Source organism: Macrosteles quadrilineatus, unplaced genomic scaffold (genome assembly GCF_028750875.1).
Source record: "Macrosteles quadrilineatus isolate MER2022 unplaced genomic scaffold, UCM_ALF_1.0 Scaffold_7__1_contigs__length_78375512, whole genome shotgun sequence".
Taxonomy (NCBI): Eukaryota; Metazoa; Arthropoda; class Insecta; order Hemiptera; family Cicadellidae; genus Macrosteles; species Macrosteles quadrilineatus.
The window spans coordinates 1,414,450-1,440,127 of NW_026542600.1; the positions used below are offsets into that span (position 1 = coordinate 1,414,450).

Sequence of the window (25,678 nt, forward strand, 5' to 3'; positions counted from 1 at the left end):
GAGACGCACGACTAACTTTAACGATAATGAAAAAATGTATTAATAATACTTTCATATTTCATTGTCAATATTTCTTCGAGGACTTCATACGTAAAGTAATACTTTGATAAACTTTGTAACCAAAAACATTTTCGAACTACAACAAAGATAAAAACTTTGAATTCTCGTTTCTAGATAAGTTTATACTTCAATTCTTTTATTTATTTACGCAGGAACAAACATCTGATCTCTTACAATCAAGACGGTGAAAAAAAATGAAACAAAAGTTTCTAATTAAGTTCAGAGAAAACTGCATCTTCCAGTTGGATCTGTCTCGTTTGCAATAAGGCAGAAAACATTATACGTCTCCTTTTAAAATGTCATATAACTTGTTCAACCGTTCTATCTTCTTTTTTAGTCTTATTATTAATATACTTTTTTCAAAGTTTTGGTCAATTGAAGTACTATTGATAATTTTCAATTCAATCTTTAATTGAATTCTCATTTTCAATAAATTTAAATCTATTTCCATCCTTATTACTCATATTATTTTTATTCTTCTATAAATAGTGTACCCTCAGTTATGTGGTGTTTGAGTTTGTGGTAAGCTTGTGGAGTATCTAATACAATCGTTAATACAATCGTCGTAAAGACTGGGAAACCAATTCTTCTACTGGAACTTCACATGGGAGCTATTCATATCGACATACAGAGGCCTACGTGAGGTAAATAAATATATCAACAATCCAGTACGGCAAAATAATGTGTAAGAATTGATTTTTTCGCCAATGGTTACCTACTATTCAAATTTCTATTAGAAACATTAAATGTAATTTTTTAAAGAAATAAATGGCAAACAAACCTACCTACATAAGTGGTAGCAAACCTCGAAACACTACGTCAGAAGAGTTGAACCTTTCAAACGCTCTAATGAGGACACAGGGGTGCTGCTTAGAGTGTGTGCTTTTAAAACTTTACACAATATAGTTCATTCGTGTCTACACAATTGTGCCCATGTTCAAATTTTGTAGATCAGTAAATAACTAAATGACTCTCGTTATAAATTGCAATGAAAATACCCCCACCATAGCAAACCTGCAGACTATGCGAATTTCCATTTACTTGGCTGTATTTCCACTAAATATACCCTTAATTGTCAGATTTATTTCCTATTTAGATAACATTAATTTTAATAAGGAATTAGGTTTGCTGCTAAGGGGAAGGCAACAAGGTGTGTGTTTTATTGAAATGTTGATAGCCTAGTATGAAATAAACAAATTTGCAAAATTTCATTAAAATATATCTATAAGCAAGTAAACTACAACGGTTATTTATTCTCCAAAAGGGTAATTAGGTAGTTTTAACTTTACACTTTTTTGGGATTTTATCCGTAAACGTTAGGCATGAAACAACGCTTCAATTTACGATATTATTTTTTCCTTAAGGGGATCCGCCACCACTAAACCTAATTTTCATATTTAAGCTAATATTTTCATTTTTTCTCTCATTTTTAGTTATTTAGTGTTTATATAATAGGAATATGACCAAAAAATTGTTTATATATACCTACATATATTATATATACCTATATAAATTTCGGGGTGGAGGGAAGAAAAGCTTAAATAACTTTTTTATTTATTAATATATTTGAAAAAGGTAACGATTTCCATGTTCCTTACAACCTACTGTAAATGCAATGGTATAATAACCATAGTAACGCAATTGCTACAAAAATTATAGCAATATTCGTAAAGTGTAAAAAATTTGACCTTAAAACTTTACCAAAAATATTTCAAAATATATTTATTTTTGATTGTATAAGGCTTATTATACCATTAAATATAGTTCATAGTATGGGGATGATGTGGTAAAAATTTGAATTGGCTAGCTCAAATACTTTTGATTTTATTTAACAAAATGTTTAAAAAAAAACACGACTTTTGGGAAATTGCATCTGAAGTCCGCGGACAGCTGGTTTGCCCAAACCAGCTGTTTTCTCAAACAGCTGGTTACATATTATATTCATATAGCTTAGGTGCATTATAGCATTCAAACTGTTAAGTGTTTATATGTATGTGATAAATATGCCATTTTTACAAATGCAAATCATTCTTTACTATATTATAGAGAATATATAGATGATAAAAAAATAAAACTAAAAATCCGAAAATTCTCACTTTTGTTTTGTGGTCAAGGTACCAATAGTAAATATGGTCAGATATACATGAAACTTCACATGGATATTGTCAAAAGCATACACAATAAGAAAATGTAATTTTTGGAAAATTGTAAAAAAAACACCCATTTTAGTGGTGGTGGATCCCCTTAAGCTCTACAAAATAGTTCGTTCGAATAAATGTAGGTTTACACGTTTGTTCATACCAAATGTCATCCTAACGGACACATTTATAAATATCTACTGTATATGAATTTGGACTGATGGTGTTTTTTGGCCTATGGGGACCCCTAAACGAAAAAGTAAATCGGTCCTGGGCCCAGGTCTTATCATAACAAGACATACGGTAATAGCTTATTTCCTGTACAATTACTTCAATTTATTATGAATACCAAAAATTAAGAAATCCTCGACATTACATAATGTCTGAGAAATTCTCTAAATACGAGATTTTTTCCCGCATATGTTTTAAAATATCATGTAAGACAGAACTTAAATGTTCATCTCAAATATAAAGAGTTTACTTGAAAATCACGTTTTTCTCTAAGAGATGCCAAGCAGTATTTTTATGAATCAAAACTTCACTGCACAAGACATCAACTAAAATTTTAAAATAAATATTTCGTTGCATTTATATGCAAAAATTCCCCAGCTAGATCGTTTGTTTATATCTGTTGTTATCAATGCAAACGATTTAAATAAATCTAGCCAGATGTTTACATAAAATTAAATTTAACAAATTTGAATTTCATTGATGTTTTATGACATGTATAGCTAATTTAGTTTATATTATATAAAAATATAAAAATTAAAAAAGTATAATTTAGTGAAAATTATTTGTAATTATTAAATGTTTATCTGTAGCTGGACTGAATGTAGTTTTAAACCTGAATCAAAAATAATGGTAAGGTTGGACATTTATTTAAACGTTAGTATGGTTACATTTGATTGAAAGTATATTCCTTCTACGGTAAAGGCTTAAACCCCCTTACGCATGTTATATAGTGCATATTGTAATATAAAATTGCTGCTAACACTACATAAACACCAAGCTAGTTGGATGGTAAGTCAATAACAATACCTAATTATGGCGAGTGGAAAGGTATTGATGGATAAGAAAGTAAATTACACTATCGTAATGTCCTTTAACAACAATCCAGGAAAGGTCATTTATACATTAGACTCATGAGTCAGACTCTTGAGGTTGAGTTGCTCATCGATCTCTACCTAATGGAAAGACAATTCTTCAAGCAGTGACCAATAGTAGCCACAACGCTTTTAGAGGTTACGGTCATACCATTGTATTAGGTAGAGTTGTTCATCTATCTCTACCTAATGGAAAGACAATTCTTCAAGCAGTGACCAATAGTAGCCACAACACTTTTAGAGGTTACGGTCAGAACATTGTATTAGGTCGAGTTGCTCATCGATCTCTACCTAATGGAAAGACAATTCTTTAAGCAGTGACCAATAGTAGCCACAACACTTTTAGAGGTTACGGTCATATCATTGTATTAGGTTGAGTTGTTCATCGATCTCTACCTAATGGAAAGACAATTCTTCAAGCAGTGACCAATAGTAGCCACAACACTTTTAGAGGATACGGTCATACCATTGTATTAGGTTGAGTTGTTCATCGATCTCTACCTAATGGATAACAATTCTTCAAGCAGTGACCAATAGTGGCCGCAACGCATTTAAAGGTTACGGTCATACCATTGTATTAGGTTGAGTTTTTAATAAATTAATCACTAAATATTAAACTCAGCTTTCCTGACAAATTAAACACTGATGTTTTTTGTGTCTTTATTAGTAGCTGGGAAGCTGAGTGCCTATAATGTTCACCTGGTAACCAAAAGGTCGCCGGTTCGATCCTGAACAAAGGTAATGGCTTTTGGTTTGAAACTCTACCTAGCTCTCCCTCGCTGTCCATGGGGACCCATGCGCAAATCGTGAATTTTAATACGGTTCAAAACTTTATTCCAAAGAAAAGGATAAAATTGCAATACCCTTTTACTTTTCAAAGATCTAGGCCTACAACATTAAGACTGAAGAGTGAATTACCTACCTAAATCAGGTTGCAATTATTGAAATAAAAGTAGTCCATCCATTTTCATAAACCGTTTCATTTTTTTCTTGTTTACCATCTGACTGTGGTTAAACATTCAACTGAAGGATCCGCTGTTAGATTAAAATTTATATTTGAACTGTTATAAAGAAAAATTGTCGGCAACACTGGAAAGTGAACTATAGAATTTATTCGCTCACAAATGGGGCAAAGCCCAAGGAAATCACCATTTTCGTTACCATTCACAGGTGCACTCAATCATAAGCATTGAAATGGTACCTCAATCGTGAAAATTTGTTAAGTTGAGCGGCTGAAAAGGAATGTTACAGAGGAAATTATTATTTATTAAGTTATGGATTTTCTTTAAACTTATATTTTTACTCATATTTAGGCAAATTTCTATCTTTCGGGACATCATGGTATTATGAAGCTGTATATGATTGAAACGTTGGTGAAAGTCGCTGTACATTGTACATTACCTGGACATTGTAGGATTTGGTTTTGCTCAGGAACGAAATATTTTATATAATATATCAAATATGCAGTCCCAGCGATATTTTATTAGATCACTGGGTGTGTATTCTGCGACTATGGAGGTATTGCCGGATCGCAATAAGGTCATCGATTAAGTCTGTCCACACCAACCCCAGCCAAACACTCAATGGTGCACTCGCAATGGTGCATTAAGGTGAAACTATAAGAATGCCGACTGTTGATCGTAATTTGGTATTTGTTTGGGTTTAATTAAACTGCCCCATCAATGTGTTTATAAATTTCGTATTTGGTTTAGTTTAATACATGATGCTCTGATCACTATGCAGTTTTCTGTGTGGCTATTCTATGTGATTTTCTAACTTTCGCTGGATTTGCTATTAATCTTGTTATGTTTTAAGTATCGTCCCACCTGAGGACGGGATCAGAGTCCAAATGCTGAAACGTCGCGAAACATTGTTTTTTACTAATAGTGATGGAACGTGTCCACAATAATTCATCAAAACCCAAAAACCCACCACTGCCAAAAATAAACTTCAACCAAATGCTTTAAAAATGCTATTAAATTGATCTTTATATGGATATAAAATGTTAATAGACTTTATTTATATGGATATAACTTACTTTTAAAGGCTGAGATATGAGAATTTTCCTGTTTAATTTTAATTTAAAGTAGATTTAATTTATATAAAAAGTTAAGTTGAATGAACAGCTTATCCTTTAAATGATAGGCCCCTAAGTTTATTTCAATAGAAGGAAAAATTGTTTTTTTTAGAACAATTAAAAATCCACATTGTGGAACAGAACATTGTAATCAGTAATCATTTTACACATCTTAAGACCTCTAAAGGGCCGACCTTATGTCCAGATAAATATAACATGAGAACGTGAGGCTAGGACAGATTGGTTATCGATATAGAACCTTAATGCTCTATTGTGGTGTTTACAATTCCTTTCATTCCAAATAGGGTAACTCAAATTTGATATAAGATTATAGAAAAAATATAAAACACCCTGTCAGCAAACAAATAGTTACTAAACACCCTGTCACCAAACACACAGATACTAAACACCATGTCACTAAACAAATAGACTTACTAAACACCCTGTCACTAAACAAATAGACTTACTAAACACCCTGTCACTAAACAAATAGTTACTAAACACTCTGTCGCCAAACAAATAGTTACTTAACACCATGTCACCAAACAAATAGTTACTAAACACCCTGTCACCAAAAAAATAGTTACCAAACACCCTATCACCAAACACACAGATACTAAACACCATGTCACTAAACAAATAGTTACTAAACACCCTGTCACCAAAAAAATAGTTACCTAACACCCTGTCACCAAACACACAGATACTAAACACCATGTCACTAAACAAATAGAGTTACTAAACACCCTGTCACCAAACAAACAGATACTAAACACCCTGTCACTAAACAAATAGAGTTACTAAACACCCTGTCACCAAACAAACAGATACTAAACACCCTGTCACTAAACAAATAGAGTTACTAAACACCCTGTCACCAAACAAACAGATACTAAACACCCTGTCACTAAACAAATAGAGTTAATAAACACCCTGTCACCAAACAAATAGAGTTACTAAACACACCGTTACCAAACAAACTATTACTAAAAACGTTATCAAAAGTCACGCTGTTTACTATATCAGTCTATATTCAAATATCTGTATTGGACAGAGGAAACTAAATTTGCAGCCCACGCTGTCGTATTCAATTTTCTCCTGGCAGCACAGCTTGAACCAGACACCTAACAGGTATTGATATCAACTTGTAGCAACATTCCAGATCAACTGTGAATCGCAAGGTTGTTGATTATTCCAAGAAACTCCCCTTTATCTACCCCCCCCCATTCATGTGGCACTTTGCTGACTCGTGTGTGCTTGTATTTCAGCTTGGTATAATTATGTCAACAGCGTGTTTCATCAAAAACAGTTAGTTTAGATTTGATGCGTTAACCTTCAACTTATACAGACTGTCCCAAAAGTCCCGGACCGGTTTAATATTTTCTAAACGACAACAGATAAATCAATAACATTTGGTACATCAACACCACACCTAAAAATCTACTTTTTTTTAGGAAATATCAATTTTCTGTCACATCATGGGGACGTCCCGCATGGAGTCAGAAGGAAATCTTAAATAGAAGCATAGGTTGACATGTACATCAAATTAAAGGTCTTTACTAGCAGAATATAATGCCGCAAATTTGAACTCAAACGGACAACCAAGTCAAGAATGACAGTGGTTCAAAGATTCATTTAATTTGCATTTGGGGGCACAGCCCTAGGAATCGGGAAAAAATTGTTAACGTAAGCATAGGTCGATATGCACATCAAATTAAAGGTCTTCACTAGTAGATTACAATGCCGTAAATTCAAGTTTTAAAGAACGCCTGAGCAAAAAATGGCAGTCGTTCAAAGATTCAAAATGACAGGTTCAAGAAATCTTTGAACGGCTGCCATTTTTTACAAAGGCGTTCTTTTGAGCTTTAATTTACGGCATTGTAATCTACTAGAAAAGGTCTTTAATTTGATGTGCATGTCAACCTATGCTTCTATTTAAGATTTCCTTCTGACTCCTTGCGGGACGTCCCCATTATATGACAGAAAGTTGATACTTCATTAAAAAAGTAGATTTTTAAGTGTGGTGTTAATGTGCAAAATCTTATTGATTTATCTGTTGTCGTTTGGAAAATATTAAACCGGTCCGGGACTTTTGGGACAGTCTGTATATCGTATAAGGCATGGTGTTAGCTTCTCTTTGTTTATTTAGTTTACTTGCGAACATTACTATCCCGAAAAATTAAAATGTAAGTAGTGTTGGGATGTACATTAACTTAACAATTAACGGTAACAAAGCTGAAACTCTGATAATTTTAAACAAAGTAACGGTAAATAAATTTTACTTAAAGATAGGAGCCCGATTCCAAAGCATTGCGGTTCATTATATTGTTAATACCGCCGTACCCAAACCACGTTCCACAGAACTTTCGTCTTAAGTTTTAGCAAAACTTTGCTAGGTAACGTGACTTGAGCTGTTATCCTATAAGAGATACATTTTACTTCCCCTGCTATTTTTGCAGCTATTGCCGATATTTTACATATCTAAAAGTCTTATGCACCAACCAAAATTTGCAATCCAATAGCGTTTGTAATAATTTAAATACATTTTTAATATTGGGTTTAAAAAATCTTTTTAAAGTCAATCAAACTTTTGAATTAACAGTTATGTAGACATCTATGTGAAAAGCTTAATGTTAAAAATAACAATTTCCATTTTAGTATGACTAATAGGTGTAGTTGCATTCCTTAGTAACATGAAAATTAAGTAATAGTATATATATAATAATATACAGGGTGTTTTTTTTAAACTTGCATCTTTATTTATGTAAAAACCGCAATAGATAGAAATATGCAGTTGGCGGGAATCATCTATTGACGTAGGGGGCACAACCTTTTTGAATTCAACGTTACATTCACATTCCCCCCCTTTCCTCCCCTGCCCCCAACTTAATTTTTTTAAATAGCAAGGTACCCCTTGTGACATATCAAATAAAAGAGCATGAAAAAAGAAAATATGTTTGGTGAAAAAAAGTAAAAATCAGCTCATGAATTTGTGAGATTTTCCCCCCCTCCCCCCCCCGGAACTTAATTTTCTTTTTAAAGCAAGGTACCCCTTGTGACATATCAAATGAAAGAGCATGAAAAAAGAAGATTTTCAATTTTTTTTCATCAAACATTTTCTTTTTTCATGCTCTTTTATTTGATATGTCACAAGGGGTACCTTGCTTTTTAAAAAAATTAAGTTGTGGGCAGGGGGGAAAGGGGGGGAATGTGAATGTAACGTTGAATTAAAAAAAAAATGTGCCCCCTACGTCAATAGATGATTCCCGCCAACTGCATATTTCTATCTATTGCGGTTTTTACATAAATAAAGATGCAAGTTTTAAAAAAAACACCCTGTATACATTTTATTCATGCATGGAAACATGACGCATGAGTTTAAGTTAGAAATACAAACTCATGAAACTCTCTTCTAACATAGCAGTCATATGTAGTACGTTGTATGTTGTCCCTATAATGCATACACTGTTCTCTCAGGGTAGAGGGTTATCCTGTAAGTGCTCCACAGATTGTACAACATGAAACCACTTCTCAACTCGTATCTCTCCACAACGATCTTCACGTCTACCACATAACACACACAGATGTACCTTCTTGGTTGGATTATTTAGGACATAAATTAGTGAAATATTTCGAATTTCGGATTGAAGTCTCGGAAAAAATATCAGACAATAAGTTATTGCATTGTTACGATAGAACATTATTTGAGTATATTTAATTACTTTCAATTATAACACGCTAGAACTTTTGATCAATTCTAATAGTAAATGCTAATTTTATATTTAATAGGACTTACAAGGACTTACCGAATTATTTTGCTACCAAGTTTAAACTAATCAGTTACAACATTCTATTTATCGTACAATCGTGTCGACTAAAACACCCAGTTCAACTTGACCGTAAGAATGGAAGGATTATTGTAACTGTATACAAAGTTTTTCCATTGAAAGGCCAACTATGAGTGTACAATTTTATGAGCAATACTAAGCATAAATTATATTCACTAAAATATCAGTTTTTTTATTGATTTAAAAGTAATGTTAACTTTAAAGTTTCTGTTTAAGATACCCGTGTCCGTGTGTGTGTTTACTCATTGTCAAAGTCTACGTAGAGCAAAATTATATCAAGTTCAATCTAAACTGTTTTTAAATCAGAAATATATTTAAAGAAATTTTATGAATTTTGAAAAATATTAGCAGTATAACACTCATGTAAAACTTTGGAGATAAATTTATGTAGGCTAATGGCAAACCTGGGAGTGCAGAACTCTGTGCAAACAAAGGCTGTAGTAATTATTGGAATCCCAATCCAGTACTTGAATACAAAAATGTATTTCGACTATAATAGTTTGCCTATTGGCAAAAAAAGTAAAATCTGTTAATTTTTGAATAACTAATATCTTTATTGCATCGTTTTGTGTTTGTTAGGAATCAAAAAGAGCCGAACTAATATGGATAAAGATTTGTCAAATATCTCAAAAAATGTGTGTTTGAATCAAATACAAAATATAGCATGCCATTAAAATACTAGGTCTCACCAAATAGTAACGAGTTTGAAATATAGAATACGGTTTAATACACGATATTTATACATAAGAATATAATGACTATATACACCGTATAAAGATTAAACAGTTTTTTATGCTAACGAGTTGCAACTTATCATTCTACTTTTACGTGATGGGCCTCTTATTATTTTTCCAACGAGTATCAAAACATGTTATGCAAATATAACATTTTGTGAAATAACCGTTACTCTTTAAAAACTAGTATGAAACCAGAGCAACGTCTACAGCAAGTGCAACAATGTACGGAGTAATCAGTCCTCCGGATAACATCTGACAATCCTTTTGCGATCATCAATTTCCACCCCCATTACCCGGGGCTGTAAATGTAACACTTTGTGAAATAACAGTTACTCTTCAATAACTAGTATGGATCAAAAGGAACGTTACAACAAGTGCAACGATGAACGGAGCAATCAGTCCTTCGGATAACATCTGACAGTAGCAATCCTTGTTACATCAATTTCCACTCCCATTCCTCGGGGCTGTAAATATAACACGTTGTGAAATAACAGTTACTCTTCAATAACTAGTATGAATCAAGAGGAACGTCTACAGCAAGTGCAACAATGTACGAAGTAATCAGTCCTCCGGATAACATCTGACAGTAGCAATCCTTACGATCATCAATTTCCACTCCCATTCTCACAGAAACATTGGCTGTACCTTAACTCACCTTTAGCGAATTGCTACTACTTGTAGGTGGCATCGTAAGACCTAGACCTTGGACAGATTTACTTTTTCATTTTTATGTTCCCAGAGGCCAAAAACACAATTTCCTCAAATATTTATATGTGTGTGTGCGTGTGTTTGTGTCCGTAGACACGACAACTTGAGCAATTATGGTCCGATTTCGGTTAAATTTGGAATAGATGTGTAGAGTTGAATAAACGTGAAGCAGTATAACTGGACTATGGGATCGGGGTTTTATGGAGTAAAAATGTGTACATTCCATTTTTTAACATTAAAATATAAAATTTATCCGTTTATTTCAGAACTGAAAAAAACAAATAACATAGTAAATGTTATTTGTAATATTTGTAATGTATATTTGTGATCGGACCATAGGAACGGGATTTTACGAGAGGTTTTATGGGGTAGAAATTGGGGTTTCAGGCAAATGGAAATTCACTTAGTCGGCAGGTTTGCGGCGGCAGGAGTATTTTATTTTCTCCACAACTATTAAGCATAGAAAACACTTAAGTATATATACTTAAAATACTCCCGCCACGTCAAACCTACCAACTATGGGAATTTCTGTTTGCCTGAAACCCCAATTTCTACCCCATAAAACCCCCCGTAAAATCCCGTTCCTATGGTCCGATCACAAATATGCATTACAAATAATGCTGGTTTGTGAACTAATTCAAGTTTATCCCGCCTTACACCTTCAAACCACATTACATCAAAATCGGACAAAAATTACTCAAGTTATCAAAATGAAAAAGTAAATCCGTCACGGGCCTAGGGCTTGCCATGCGACCTACGGTAATAGCTACTTCCCTAAAGGGAAATTCGCTAAAAATATACATGCATACAATTCCCATTTCGTTCTTATGGAGGATAGGTAAACTTGTAGTATGCATGTTTGTAGATATTACAATTTGGCAAATTTGTTGTTTTCATACTAAACTATAAATATATAAAATAGGGAATAAATCCGACATGTTTAGGGGAATATTTGGTCTTCGGGCATGCTGCGTTAGGGGTATACAGACTTTTCAAAGAAAGAAATATCAGCTGGAATAATTCAAATTGTTTAGTAATACAATGTGGAATTACTCTTGGTAACATCGGTGGTTTGGAGATGGTAAAATGCATGGAATTATATTTTGCACTCCAATTTGAATAGGTTTTATTACGTAGCAGATTTTTTCAGAAAATATTATTAATACATATTACTCCTCCGAAAAATATGACAATAGTAAAATAAAGTGTTATTCATAAAAGAGTGCATGTATTATTCAGTTGAATTAACTTAGTAGAACTGCTTTTATGCTTGTTCATAATCCCACATTCCATCATAAGTCCTATCTTCACAAAAAGTTAACAGTCCTGTTTAGGATTAGCCCGTCCACAAAAGCTCTCTCGAGGAGACCTTTGTATTCTCCTTACTCTACTAGTAGGTGTTAGGTGCTTATAAAGCGATTTGTCGAACACTACCTTTAACATAATAACCTTTTAAGGAAACCATTAAATAAACTTCACTTCAAAATATTTGTAATTTAATTTATTCTCTATTAGTTTATTATTTATTTAACAAGTGTTGTCTGTACATTATCATTATTTACGAGTTCCATTCAAATTGTAAAAAATGTTTTACTTGAGGAACTTCCAACAGTGAAAAATTGCCATAGTCGTATAAAAGGTTTTTTATTTATTTTGTCAATGAGGCAGGTTATTAATTTTATTAAACCAAAATATAATAGTAGACATGAGTGTACTCGAACCTCCACCGTGCATTTAAGTATCAAAATACTTAAACATTTAATGAATTATCGTTATGCGATGGAAACACCACCTAGGTGCGTACTTAAACACCAATATGAGTAAAGGATGAGTGTAGAACGTTGAGAGATGACCTGTGTAGCTTTGTTACTGACTAAGATCAGCTGTTTCATCAGTCAGGATCATTTATTTAAAGTCCAATGATCAGGTGCAGCTGGGTCCAGTTTTGAACCACCAAGAAGCTTTCGACTTTTCTCAGGATCGAACCGGCGAACTTTTGATTGTTAGAGGAGCGCTTTAACCATTTGCCTACCCAGCTAGTGAAACCTTGGTGAAAGGATGTAATTCAAATATTTCAAGCTATCTTCAAATTGTATTTTGTTCGTCGCTATGTATGTTTGCAAGTTAATGTCGAATCAAGCGTATTGCAATGGATTGCAATATTCAATCACATTTACATAAATAGTGTAATACAGTTTGAAGTATAACACTTCTGTTATTAAGTCCATCCCACTTAACAGTCGAATACATTTCAGTAAAGATAAATTAATTTTTAAAGATTTTTATGAACAATGATAAATGTAAGGTGCAAATTTTCTTTTAATTTACATACGTTGTCAAGCAGACAAAGATAAATTAATAAACCAATGTTAAAATTAACAAAATAAATACGAATGTACACAATTTATAAACAATTAGATTTTGAATGAGAACATATGATTGAGAACCGATCAAAGGAGAGATGAAAACATACCAAAAGGGAAATTAAAGTTTTTATTCTTCCTTGGCTTGGTTTATTTAAGGAACACAAGATTTATATTTTACAAAAATTCAAGTTGATAGTATTTAAGGTAGTAGTAGAATGTTAGAGTAAAAAAGTTTCAAAGATTTAGTTCTCTAATGAAAATACCTTAAAATATTTACCAAGCCGCCTCTATCATAATAGAGGCGGCTTGGTGAATATTTCCAGAATAAAATGATATAAAATGAATAAAATGGAGAATAAAATGATTTGAGAAAGAAGTTTATCATTATAAACTTTTTTCTCAAATCATTTATTCCTTCAAACATTATCCAAAGTTATAAATAAGAAAAGGAGTAAGGGATAACTTTCAATTCTGATCAAATTTCCATTTCCGCTGCAAGTGAGATATACGCTATTGTAGCTTGCTCGAGGTTCAGTTTTTGCCGCGTATCGGACCAGTTGGTCTTTGGTTACAAATTAGTTAGCTCCTGTCTAATATATTGATAGCTTTATTTCTAGCTTCAAAGCGTGTAACAACTTCAATTTTAAGTTATTTAGAACAGTATCTGGAACTGTCTAAACACCATTGATTTATATTTGACATAAACATGACCTGAAGTGAGCAAAACAACGTATCTGACTAGGTTACTGTTACAATTTCTCGTTAGTCCAGTTATGATAGTCAAATTAACGATGTAACGTGTGACAGAACTAATCAGGCCAACCACAATTAATTATGTATACATTTTACCATCAATGTAAATAATAAAACATACTCTACGACACTAATCAGCTGTAACATTAACTAGAAACCAGTGTTATTCATAAAATGATAAGGTATGCAATGCATAATTACTAATATGGGTTATATAGTTACTATTAGTACAATTTCATTCACTCCTTTAAAATTAATCAAAGGAGTGAATGAATCCAAATCTTGAAATTCTATAAAAATAATAACGATTTTTATTAATGTAAAAACCAATCAATATACTTTTACAGTAACACCTGACACTATATTTTTATTGCATACACATTTCTTGATGCAATAAGTGTAAATGTTATATTAGAAAACAGCTGAGGCAGAAAATTTAATTAATTATTACAGAATCAGGTGTTTAGGATGTCATAATTATTATTGGAGGCGGGCTATAACTAAACACCTGTATTGACTCTGAACTTACTGTTGTTTACCCGTAAATGTACGTATTTATATACTTTATTGGCCACATTATGAGTGTAAAGTTATTATTGTGGTCTCGTGGTTTGGACTTCTGTCCTCTGTCCAGCAGACTGGGGCCAATCCCATTAATCGCCAATGATTTTCAAGATAATGACTCAGTAGGCTATAATCTCTCATCTCTATTTATAAAACAACACTGTTAAGTTTAAGGTGAGGGGGCCTTTTACATTTTTGAGAATTCCTTTAATCATTGATTTTCAAAGTGTATTGAATTTCAATGTTTTCATTTATAAATACAAAAGCGGTCAAATCGGACTTATTAAGATGTCTTCTGAATCCATCCACATACCTAAACAAAAACTTAATATTTTTCAAAGATTACTTCTCTAAAACTACACCAGTATTTATAAAGATTATTTTTCGGCGGTTAAAGGCACAAACATCTCCCATACCAATCGTTACCTTAATGAAATGAAATGAAAAATTCTTTATTTTAACAGGCAAAGTTATGGCCACATGGCCCTCTCTTACACTTAACCTGACAAACTTAAATATAAATAAATAAAAATACAATGAAATTTCTTAATCTAATATAAATATACACATTTAACACAATAAGCAAAAATTCAATTTATTTAACTAATTTACTAATTAAAAAAAAAAAAATTGTAATTATTATAAATGGAATATACAAAAGAAAACACACACACACACACACGCATACGCACCAGCAATCGCGCAAAGACGCAGAAGCCCTAGGACACGCCAGCCGAGACCATTTGCTCAAATAATAATAATAATAATAATTATTATTATTATTATTATTATTATAATAATAATAATAATGCTTAATATGATTTTTAAGAGGTTGGCAGGGGTATTTTCACTTTGCATAGCCCTGGCCCGTTCACTTGGCCTCGGTCATAGCGAGGGGTGGGCTACTAGTAGTCCTACATTAGTTGAATTGTACTGGTAATATTCAGTGGCAGGCCTAATGTGAACATGTAGCTTGCACTGGCTCATACCTATTACTACTTGTTGGTACATGACTTAACACTATTATTGCACTGTTTGAAATTGCGATTAAAGTCATATGGCTGTAATACATTATTTTTGACTGTCGAAAAATTATAAGGTAGCTGTTTTTCCGATAATTAATTTGTGGGCGATTGTGCGTCTCGCAATGCAATGTCAAATCCTTAAATAGTCACTTAATTGTTACCCCTATCTTCCAATAGATAGGAGATTCCATATTCAGGCGGCGTTTAAAAGTGTATTTGCCATTGTGTTAATATGGTTTTGTTTAATGTTTTAACATGTTAAGTTTCTAGAGAGATAAGATTTAACATACAGTCATCATCTAAAAAATCTTCTAACACTGTTATGATGATTCATAAATTAATATGAGTTTCTATATTTTAAGAGCAAGACTGCTAAGGGACCTGAGTGTCATTTTACAATTTTTCATTTCTTCACTGTGTAGTGTATGTTCCCATTACACAGTGAAGAAATGAAAAATAATAATATAATACATACTTAAACCTCGTAAAATTGGGGGAGCGAGCTGGCGTAGTGGTTAGAGCGCGGGACTTCAGTCCCTGATGTCCCTGGTTCGATCCCCGCCAAGTCACCAATGGATCTTATCTAAGTGATAATACCGCAACCCCTAGGTCTAGCCTGAAGTAATGTGAAAAACAATCCCAGGCTCGTGCCTAGCGTCCTAGGACAAAAAAAGATGTTTCCACACCAACAATCAGCTGAAAGATCTATTCGCCATCCTTTCTTATTACAGAATAATCTGGCCTAGTGTCCGCACCACCCTGCGCTGAGAATACTACCACTAGTACTACCACTAGTACTACCACTAGTACTACCACTAGTACTACCACTAGTACTACCACTAGTACTACCACTAGTACTACCACTAGTACTACCACTAGTACTACCACTAGTACTACCACTAGTACTACCACTAGTACTACCACTAGTACTACTACTAGTACTACTACTAGTACTACCACTAGTACTACCACTAGTACTACTACTAGTACGGCTGTCAACCATCCGCATCAACAAACTCATTGGATCGACAAGAACACATTGGACTTTGGTTTTTCTGCTAAACCAATGCTATAACTTTTGATTTAGTCATACTGCAATCTTAAAAATGACTTGGTTTATATTTGTTTAGTCATATTCTTAAAACTGACTTTGGTTTATATTTGTTCGAAGATGTAAGCAATTATTAGTATTTTTTTTATTAAAATGTTGTTTGCAGTTGTTAAAGTGGTTTATTTTTTGATTCCTGAATCTTTTTTCTACACTTCAATTAGCAATTTAACTCTTCATTTGTGAAAATAGTTAGGTTGGATACAAGAAAACCATGAGAAAGTTCCTCATTACTTAAGATAACAAAAAAACTATTTACGCATTATATTGATCATGGAAGATTTACATTTGTGCATCTACAAACCTTTTGTTTGATTTCCTAAGTAGGACTAATTGAATTGTAACAAATTGAAGTTCAAATAATTTTTATCGTTGTTTCTAAAACAAAATAATGCCACGACTCTGCACGAAATACAAGTCGTTCAATTCGTTAGGCTTAAAATATATTTAAAGTAGAAATGTGCTCTTGGTTTGAAATATGAAAATATTGTAGTTAGTCACGAAGTAAGGGTTTACATCACAACATACCTAGATATATGTTTACACCTTACATCCTGAAATATATATTCATTATTTGTAAAATTGTGATTTATGCCGAGTTTGATATCTGATTGGGGCTCATAAATGATAAATGATCATGCAGATATTCAATTGGCATGCATTCATTGCGCTAACTTACAAATCAAGTTCATTGGTTGGGTTTCAACAGTGAATCTATGTCTGCATTTTCCTATTATATTTTTCATAATTCCAGTGTTCTTTCTTTTTGTTTTTGATTTTATTTAACTTTCTTGTCAGAATTGTTCATCAAATAACAATAATTTATCTGTTCCCAAATACTTACTATACAATTAAATATAATGATTGCAAAAATTAATCTTCGCACCTTTTGCACCGTAAAAAAATATATATATATTATATATTAATTAAACAAGCACACTTAGGAAAATGTATTGTTTCAACTATTGCATAAATGTTGTTATTTTTCCAACCAGAACCAGAAGTGGTTTCTGATGGTCCCAGTATAAATTAATAACTTTTAAACTGTAAAATACAAACATTACATGCGAACGAAATCAGTCAAAACAGAAAACGAAAACAATTAAACGTAATTTTTAATATAATCCGAAACTCATGCCAAGTCAATAATTAATTATATTCATCATCGTGTTACGTATTATCTGATATGATTATAATCACCTAAAAGTGATTATAATTAATTATAATCACTTATTGGTGATTATATTGGTGATTTGGTGATTATAAGTCATGTTGTAGTATGAGTAGTACCCTGTGACTTACGTAATTCCAGAGGAAATTTTTATTAGGGGGATTAAATAAATGTTTGTTGGGATTGTTAAAAGTACTAAGCTCTACATAAAAATACTTCTTACTCATACACAGCGTATAGATCTATATCTCCTTTATTGTCCAAGGATAATAGGACGAGGATTTAATAGAGTGTATAATTGATATTAGGATTTTCCGCAGTTTAAAAAAATACGGCCATTAAATTTTTTCCTTAGCACTCAAAAAGCCGAAACTGCAACATCCTATGAGAAATATTTTAACGTAAAAAATGAGAAGAAACTTGGCAATAATATATTAATAAGCAAAACAATTCTTAATTATATTTTGTATTTTATGTTGCAGTGAAAGAGATACAATTATGAATAAAACATCGAAATAACAATTTTCAAATCGAGAAGTCGTTTTTTAATTTATGATTCATGCCCACCCAAGCAAGTTGCTGGATTTATGTATGAATAAAATAAAGTTGGCACAACATTGTACACCAGAGAAATTATTTGTTATCAACTAAAAGCCACTCTTCCGCTGAAACAAATCCCTAACAGGGAGAACCACGTTCAATCTAAAAATAATATAACGTATAACCCTTTTGGTTTTGAACAGTTAGTTGTAAAATCTACAATGAATCTGGTATAGTATGAATAATTTTTAATGTATAAGTTACAACAATTTATCAAGGTATTATCGTAAATAAATATACTTGTTGTTTTTTAACGAAACTATCCCATTTAGTTTAAATTATTGTATCGAAAACCATTGTAATATCTGCACACGATTCACCAGTAATTCACCCGATGCGGGAGAAACAGTGTTTTTACTCGGCACGGCGCGGCGTTCCTTTGTTTTAGCGGGATCGAAGTTGACACTGAAACTCATGGATCGACCACAGAAATGGCTGTAGGAATAAGTACATAGAGCATGAAACGTTTTACAATTTGTGAAATATCCTCTGTATAGAGCTAGGAAGAGAAAACAGAACAAAACTGGTCTCTTACCTGAGTGAGCAGATAGAGTTTTGATGAGGTGTAGGAGCCTAGCTGACCTAGGGAAGTAAGTGACGCACTGCTCTGCACCGCAAGGCGCGAACCACCCGACCACCCCAAGTACCACCCACACCCACACACCCACACACCTACACCCTCGCACCCACACACCCATACCCGTACCCAACGTTTACTGCTGGTATTGTGAGGTGGGAAACAAGTTTGTCGCAATTATAATGGGTTTCTAATAGTTATTTGTGTAACAACTAGTGGGCGAAGTTGCACACGAGAGAAATGTTTACGCACGAGCCGCAGGCGAGTGTGGAAGATTTCTCGAGTGCAGCAAAGACAGTTTGCACTCGAGTTACACATTATATTTTTCCTACAGTTACTATAAATCATACAAATAATTAGTCTTTCAAACACTGTAAAACACGTTATTAAGTTATATCCAAACATTGTACGGAATGGGAAACGCTGCACCAGCTGATCGTAGTCGTAATATCTTCAAGTGTTGCCAACTTATTTTCAAGCGTACACGGATTACGTGCATAATAAAAGCACGCTGTTTTGTGTTTCTTGTTTTGTGTTTGGTTGGAATACAGATGTGCGCCAAAGTAAGGCTTTCTGTACTATAATCTGTGCAATGAAGCCCACTTTGTCAGGTGACTGTTGGATAATTTTATTTTATTCAATGTTTGTTACATAGAGTAAAACATTAAAGTAAAGGGAAGAACCGCCGTTTCGTGAAGCGTAACTCATTGTTCCCGAAAATGATATTTAACAGAAAAAAAGACGCGTAAATGAACACAAGATATACAAATCTACTGAGATACAGGAGAGAATGCAGAATAAGGCAAGGCGAGTTGTCGAGTTCAGTTACCAATTGGTAAAATACTGGTAAGTAAATAAAATGAATTATTGTAGGCGTTGGCGAGAGGAAATCAAAAACAAAATGAGACGAGAAACTGATAAAAACAATAAGAAAGACGAACTGGGGAGGAATGGAGAATGAGACATTCACGATTGGGCTATGTCATTATGGCTGAAGTAGGCTGTTTCCAGCCCTTGTACTTGAAGCTTAGAGTAATAACCACTCTGCTCTGCACACTTTCCTCAATTATCTCTTTATCTATATCTAGTGATATCACCGTCTTGTTATACATGTGGTATACATATAAAGGTTAACCGTGTTTTAGACTGTGTAATCCCCAGTATATTTAGCTATTTAACAACATACATACAGTCTGCGGTCAATTTATTCAACCAACTACAGTACGTACTTATATTACTTTCTATCACAGAGTCAACGAAATGAGACAAACTGTTAGATCATAAATGAAGATAGATAATGTATCTAGCCTAGGAGATTGGATTGCTAAATAGCTCTATACACAGAAATGAGCGCGATGTTTTAGCTAAAGGAATTATATAAATTACGAAAAAAACTAACTTAAAATCAACCACATCAGACAAATATTATATTAAACTTGTCGTGCCTCTAGATAGCATTATTTAATTGCAACAGTTTCAAAATCGCGTATTTATTTCGCATAGACTCATCTACATGTTTCGTTTACATGTTCATTTCTATGGATAGTTAGGTTGGTCACACTGCTTTAAACATATGTTGTCATTTGAACACTAAGCATTATACTTTAAATATTCTTTAGCACACAACCTTAGCTAGTTAATATTGAACAGATGGTCAAGGTAATTAAAATATCTCAAGCTTCACCATTTCGCATACATGTATTAGTAGCATTACATGTAACCATTATAGGTAATAAGCAATCAAAGTGGGCGGAACAGTAAGGCTTAGACTCGGGACCAATTTAAATACATAATTTTGGTGTCCCGACTCCAAAGAGGCCAAAAACCATTTTCATAAATATAATTATACATTTGTACATGCTTTCCGAAATAAGGAATTTTTAAATTTCCAAAAACTGGTTTAATTTGTTTTTTATTTTTTCCATTAAAACATTAAAATGAGTGATTTTTATTACTGTATGGTGCAAAAAACAAATATTTTTCTTGTTATATTGTATTGAATATTCCCATCTCATTCTTATGGATAGTAAATAAACCGTTGTAGTTTTGAATTTGAAATAAAAACGTCATCAATATTAAATGATTTTTTTATATTTTCATGAGGCCTTTCACCAGCTATACTGTCATCATCAGACACATCACAAAAACTGTTTTAGTTTGCTTATTTGGATTTATTTTGATCATATTTGCATATTCTTTACTAAACTATTAACATAAATTTTTGCTTCCCCGTAGAAGCTTACCTAAGTACTCCTAAAAATTGTGGTTATTTCTATAGGGAATAAATATGACAATATCTGAGTGACAAAACAGACAAATTTGAAATTTGCTTAGTCTGCAGGTTCGCTGCTGTGGAGGTATTTGTGTGCATGTAACTTATTTGGTTATGGCAACTTTGCCGTAAATAAATCATCTATTACTATTCTCTATAGCAAACTGTGTTACGGATGTCTACTGTATTAGAAAAGCCGTTAATGAACTACTTGAAGCTACCATGACATGAACGAATAAATAAATTTATACTGCATCAAAGCGCCATACAAACGCTTGTGTCGTGGGGGTATTTGTCAGGTTAAATATTTTAATCTCACAAACAAACACTGACAGTTAATTTATAACAAAGATCACTCTTCGACTTTTCACTTGTTTGCTGCGTCCATCATCGTGCGATCGTTTTTAACCACCCTCATATCACTTCCAATCCATATATTAAGCCCTTAGAATGTGTAAAATAATAAATAAAACATTCAAAGTTAACTGATGTTGGCTATACATTTGTCACATTGTGAACTATAGGTTTTGCGAGTATCATAAATTTGTGTGCATTTTGCTTGAAAAAGAACGATAGTGCAGATTTTCTTTTTTCGAGTTATAAGAGATTTTTATCGTACGACGATGCCTATTTCATTAATTATGATCAATGACGAGTCAAGATTTCTGATTTCTGATGGATGTAATTGTAGAAGATTAACTCATGGTCAAATCCTTGAGTCATTGTATTTCTGATAAACTTTCACCATTACGATGAATTAAAACCTTTTATGATATTATTGATTATTCTTTAATTAAACGTTAAAATCAAACCATGCGGAAATATTTATCTCAAATTAGTATTATTGTAAATGAAACTTTATGAAAATGTAAGTAAATGTTTAGTTAGAGGAAAAGCTATTCGCACAATTAGTGAGAACTGTTGTCCCCTAAACGAGGCTTGTTGAGTGCCTCAATAGTTAGAGGAAAAGCTATTCGCACAATTAGTGAGAACTGTTGTCCCCTAAACGAGGCTTGTTGAGTGCCTCAATAGTTAGAGGAAAAGCTATTCGCACAATTAGTGAGAACTGTTGTCCCCTAAACGAGGCTTGTTGAGTGCCTCAATAGTTAGAGGAAAAGCTATTCGCACAATTAGTGAGAACTGTTGTCCCCTAAACGAGGCTTGTTGAGTGCCTCAATAGTTAGAGGAAAAGCTATTCGCACAATTAGTGAGAACTGTTGTCCCCTAAACGAGGCTTGTTGAGTGCCTCAATTTTATCGTGTTTAAAGAATACACCTTTAACACGAGCTGCACATTATATTTTGTATACAGTTTATAATATGGAGCAAGCAAGTTTGTAGCGGATGACAACAAAACAAAATTACCAGAAAAGTGAGCAAAGTAATTGCGTTTTGTTTCAAAATAGCTTTTATCCATATGATAATGTCATCCCGATCCGGTTGTACGAAGCTCGATGTAAGTGTAGCTAGAAACAAATAATTATTGCCCACTCATGCAGTAACATCTTCCCCGAACTAGAAAACTTCTTCCATGAACAGCCAAGTATTGCTTTTGATATTTTAAAACCCTCTAATATCAAAGAACAGTAGTTTTGATCATTAATTAACTGGATTATGTTGTAGTATTTGGGTATTTAGACCACTGAGTAGCTGCAAATATTGGACAGTTGCAGATATAATGTTTACCTGGGTAGGACGTAGCATGATAGCCTCAGGGTAGGATCCACCCCATACACCACCACACTCGCCCACTTCAGCTTTCCTCATTTGCAAACATGTTAGCGTTACCTTTGACTATGAATAAAAATATCTTTAGACATATAGTCAATCGTTTTATCTACTTGGTATTTTCATTCTATTGACTTGAATTTGATATTCGTTTGATTTGGTTGCTTCCTTAAGTTGTTAGTTTGAATGAACATTTTGCTTAAAAAAAAAAAATGCGTTGGTTTTATGTAGAGGAAATGACCTTTTGCTTAAAATAAGTAATAGAAAGTATACGGTTACAACAAATTTCAATTTTTTTTTACCTTTGATATTTAAAAATTTGTTGGTCTTTATCAATGTTGATTCTTAACACTGTGTGAATATCAAACCTAAAAAAAAAATCAGGTGGTTGTTCTTTTGATGTATTTTTATTCTTGTATGTTGTGTTTTAATTTACTTGTTCTATCGTAATTTGCCCAAATTTAACACGGTTTACATACTACCTAACTTAGTTTATCTTCGAATTACACGAAGAATCGTTTTTTTCAGATCCCAAAGAGAATTATACACAATTTTCCTTTTACCAAAGATGAATTAATTCAAAGTAATTAGCACGCCACAGCCTGCAAGCACTGTGAGTGTGTGTGCGTGTGTGTTTTGAGTGTGTGAGTGTAGTGATCTGCAGCTGCAACACCCTCATGTAACTTATTAGCTTTGGCACAGAAAACATACTACTATAACCAGTAGTATGTGGCTTTGGGCAGAGTACAAACGACCACTATAAATTGACGTAGAGTCGGTAGTTAGGTTGGACTGTATATTGTAGTATACTGCCACTCCATATACCACGCTATCGATTTATCTATATTTAGGTTCAGTTTATACTTCGAGCATATCGCGGAAGAGGAAATCCATTTCAAAGATTAGACAAGATTGGTAGAGTGCTCCTGGCGATTAATGATTTTTTTTTACTGACAGCATTATTTTACGACCTTTTTCTGGTGAATTCGTCAATAGATCTACTTCCTCATTCGTTCCATTTATTTGAACAGTTTTTAACTCTCTTGCGTGCAAACAATCTTGCCATGTTGTACGTCTGCATTTCTGAAAATCGATTACTTTCCGTCGAAATACACGGTATTAGCTCCACCCTGTTTCGCTATCGGGTGTTCAAGCAGTAGAATTTGATTTTCAACATGTTGTGGATCAATGCACGGAGCTGATTCATTAAAAAAACATTTGATCTTAGACTTATTTTGTTGCAAAAAATACACATTTTAACCAACCGTTTGGTAGTAAAAAATAAAAATTGGAAATCCATACAATTTAATAAAACCTTTGTGATTTAATATTGTTGTCATAAATAGCCACAGTAAATACTTCCCATCTACTCAACGAGGGAACCTTGAGGCACTTTGGACACATGAACCATCTTCCTGCAGTGTTTCACATGAAGCATCTTCCTGCAGTGTTTCACATGAAGCATCTTCCTGCAGTGTTTCACACGAAGCATCTTCCTGCAGTGTTTCACATGAACCATCTTCCTGCAGTGTTTCACATGAAGCATCTTCCTGCAGTGTTTCACATGAAGCATCTTCCTGCAGTGTTTCACATGAACCATCTTCCTGCAGTGTTTCACATGAAGCATCTTCCTGCAGTGTTTCACATGAAGCATCTTCCTGCAGTGTTTCACATGAACCATCTTCCTGCAGTGTTTCACATTAACCATCTTCCTGCAGTGTTTCACATGAAGCATCTTCCTGCAGTGTTTCACATGAAGCATCTTCCTGCAGTGTTTCACATGAACCATCTTCCTGCAGTGTTTCACATGAAGCATCTTCCTGCAGTGTTTCACATGAACCATCTTCCTGCAATGTTTCACATGAAGCATCTTCCTGCAGTGTTTCACATGAAGCATCTTCCTGCAGTGTTTCACATGAACCATCTTCCTGCAGTGTTTCACACTAACCATCTTCCTGCAGTGTTTCACATGAACCATCTTCTTGCAGTGTTTCACATGAAGTATATTTCTGCAGTGTTTCACTTGAAGCATCTTCCTGGAGTGTTTCACTTGAACCATCTTCCTGCAATGTTTCACATGAAGCATCTTCCTGCAGTGTTTCACATGAACCATCTTCCTGCAGTGTTTTACATGAAGCATCTTCCTGCAGTGTTTCACATGAACCATCTTCCTGCAATGTTTCACATGAAGCATCTTCCTGCAGTGTTTCACATGAAGCATCTCCCTGCAGTGTTTCACATGAACCATCTTCCTGCAGTGTTTCACATTAACCATCTTCCTGCAGTGTTTCACATGAACCATCTTCTTGCAGTGTTTTACATGAAGTATATTTCTGCAGTGTTTCACATGAACCATCTTCCTGCAGTGTTTCACATGAACCATATTCCTGCAGTGTTTCACATGAACCATCTTCCTGCAGTGTTTCACATGAACCATCTTCCTGCAGTGTTTCACATGAAGCATCTTCCTACAGTGTTTAACATGACCCATCTTCCTGCAGTGTTTCACATGAAGCAGTCCTTCAGTTTTCATATAAGATAGGATATAGATAAACACTATCCCATTTTATAAGATAGTTACATGGCATAGATTAAAGTTACTCTTCAAAAAGTGGTTTTTAAGTGTACGAATCGGTTAAGAACTGACTTTTGGCCCATTTTCCCACGAGCTGGAAGTGACAAAACATGAATATGAATTTGAAATGAGTAGAGCATTTCGAACATGGATTCTTTTTATAGATTTTTGGGCATAGTGTGAAGTATTTGATACATGTTTACATAACACCTTATAAGAGACTTACTCAGTTCAAAGTTACCCATTAAATGTTTTTTCGTAAGGAATCA

At 33.5% G+C, this 25,678-nt stretch overlaps 1 protein-coding gene across 1 annotated transcript in view; it reads right to left on the reverse strand.

Moving 5' to 3' along the window:
- Positions 1-18,885, reverse strand: part of LOC128998034 (ITG-like peptide) — a 97,713-nt gene extending 78,828 nt beyond the window's left edge. The window contains exon 1 of the mRNA XM_054423975.1: positions 18,794-18,885. The gene's annotated coding sequence lies outside the window, so the exon portion shown is untranslated. The remainder of the gene's footprint in view (positions 1-18,793) is intronic.
- Positions 18,886-25,678: the final 6,793 nt, after the last annotated feature.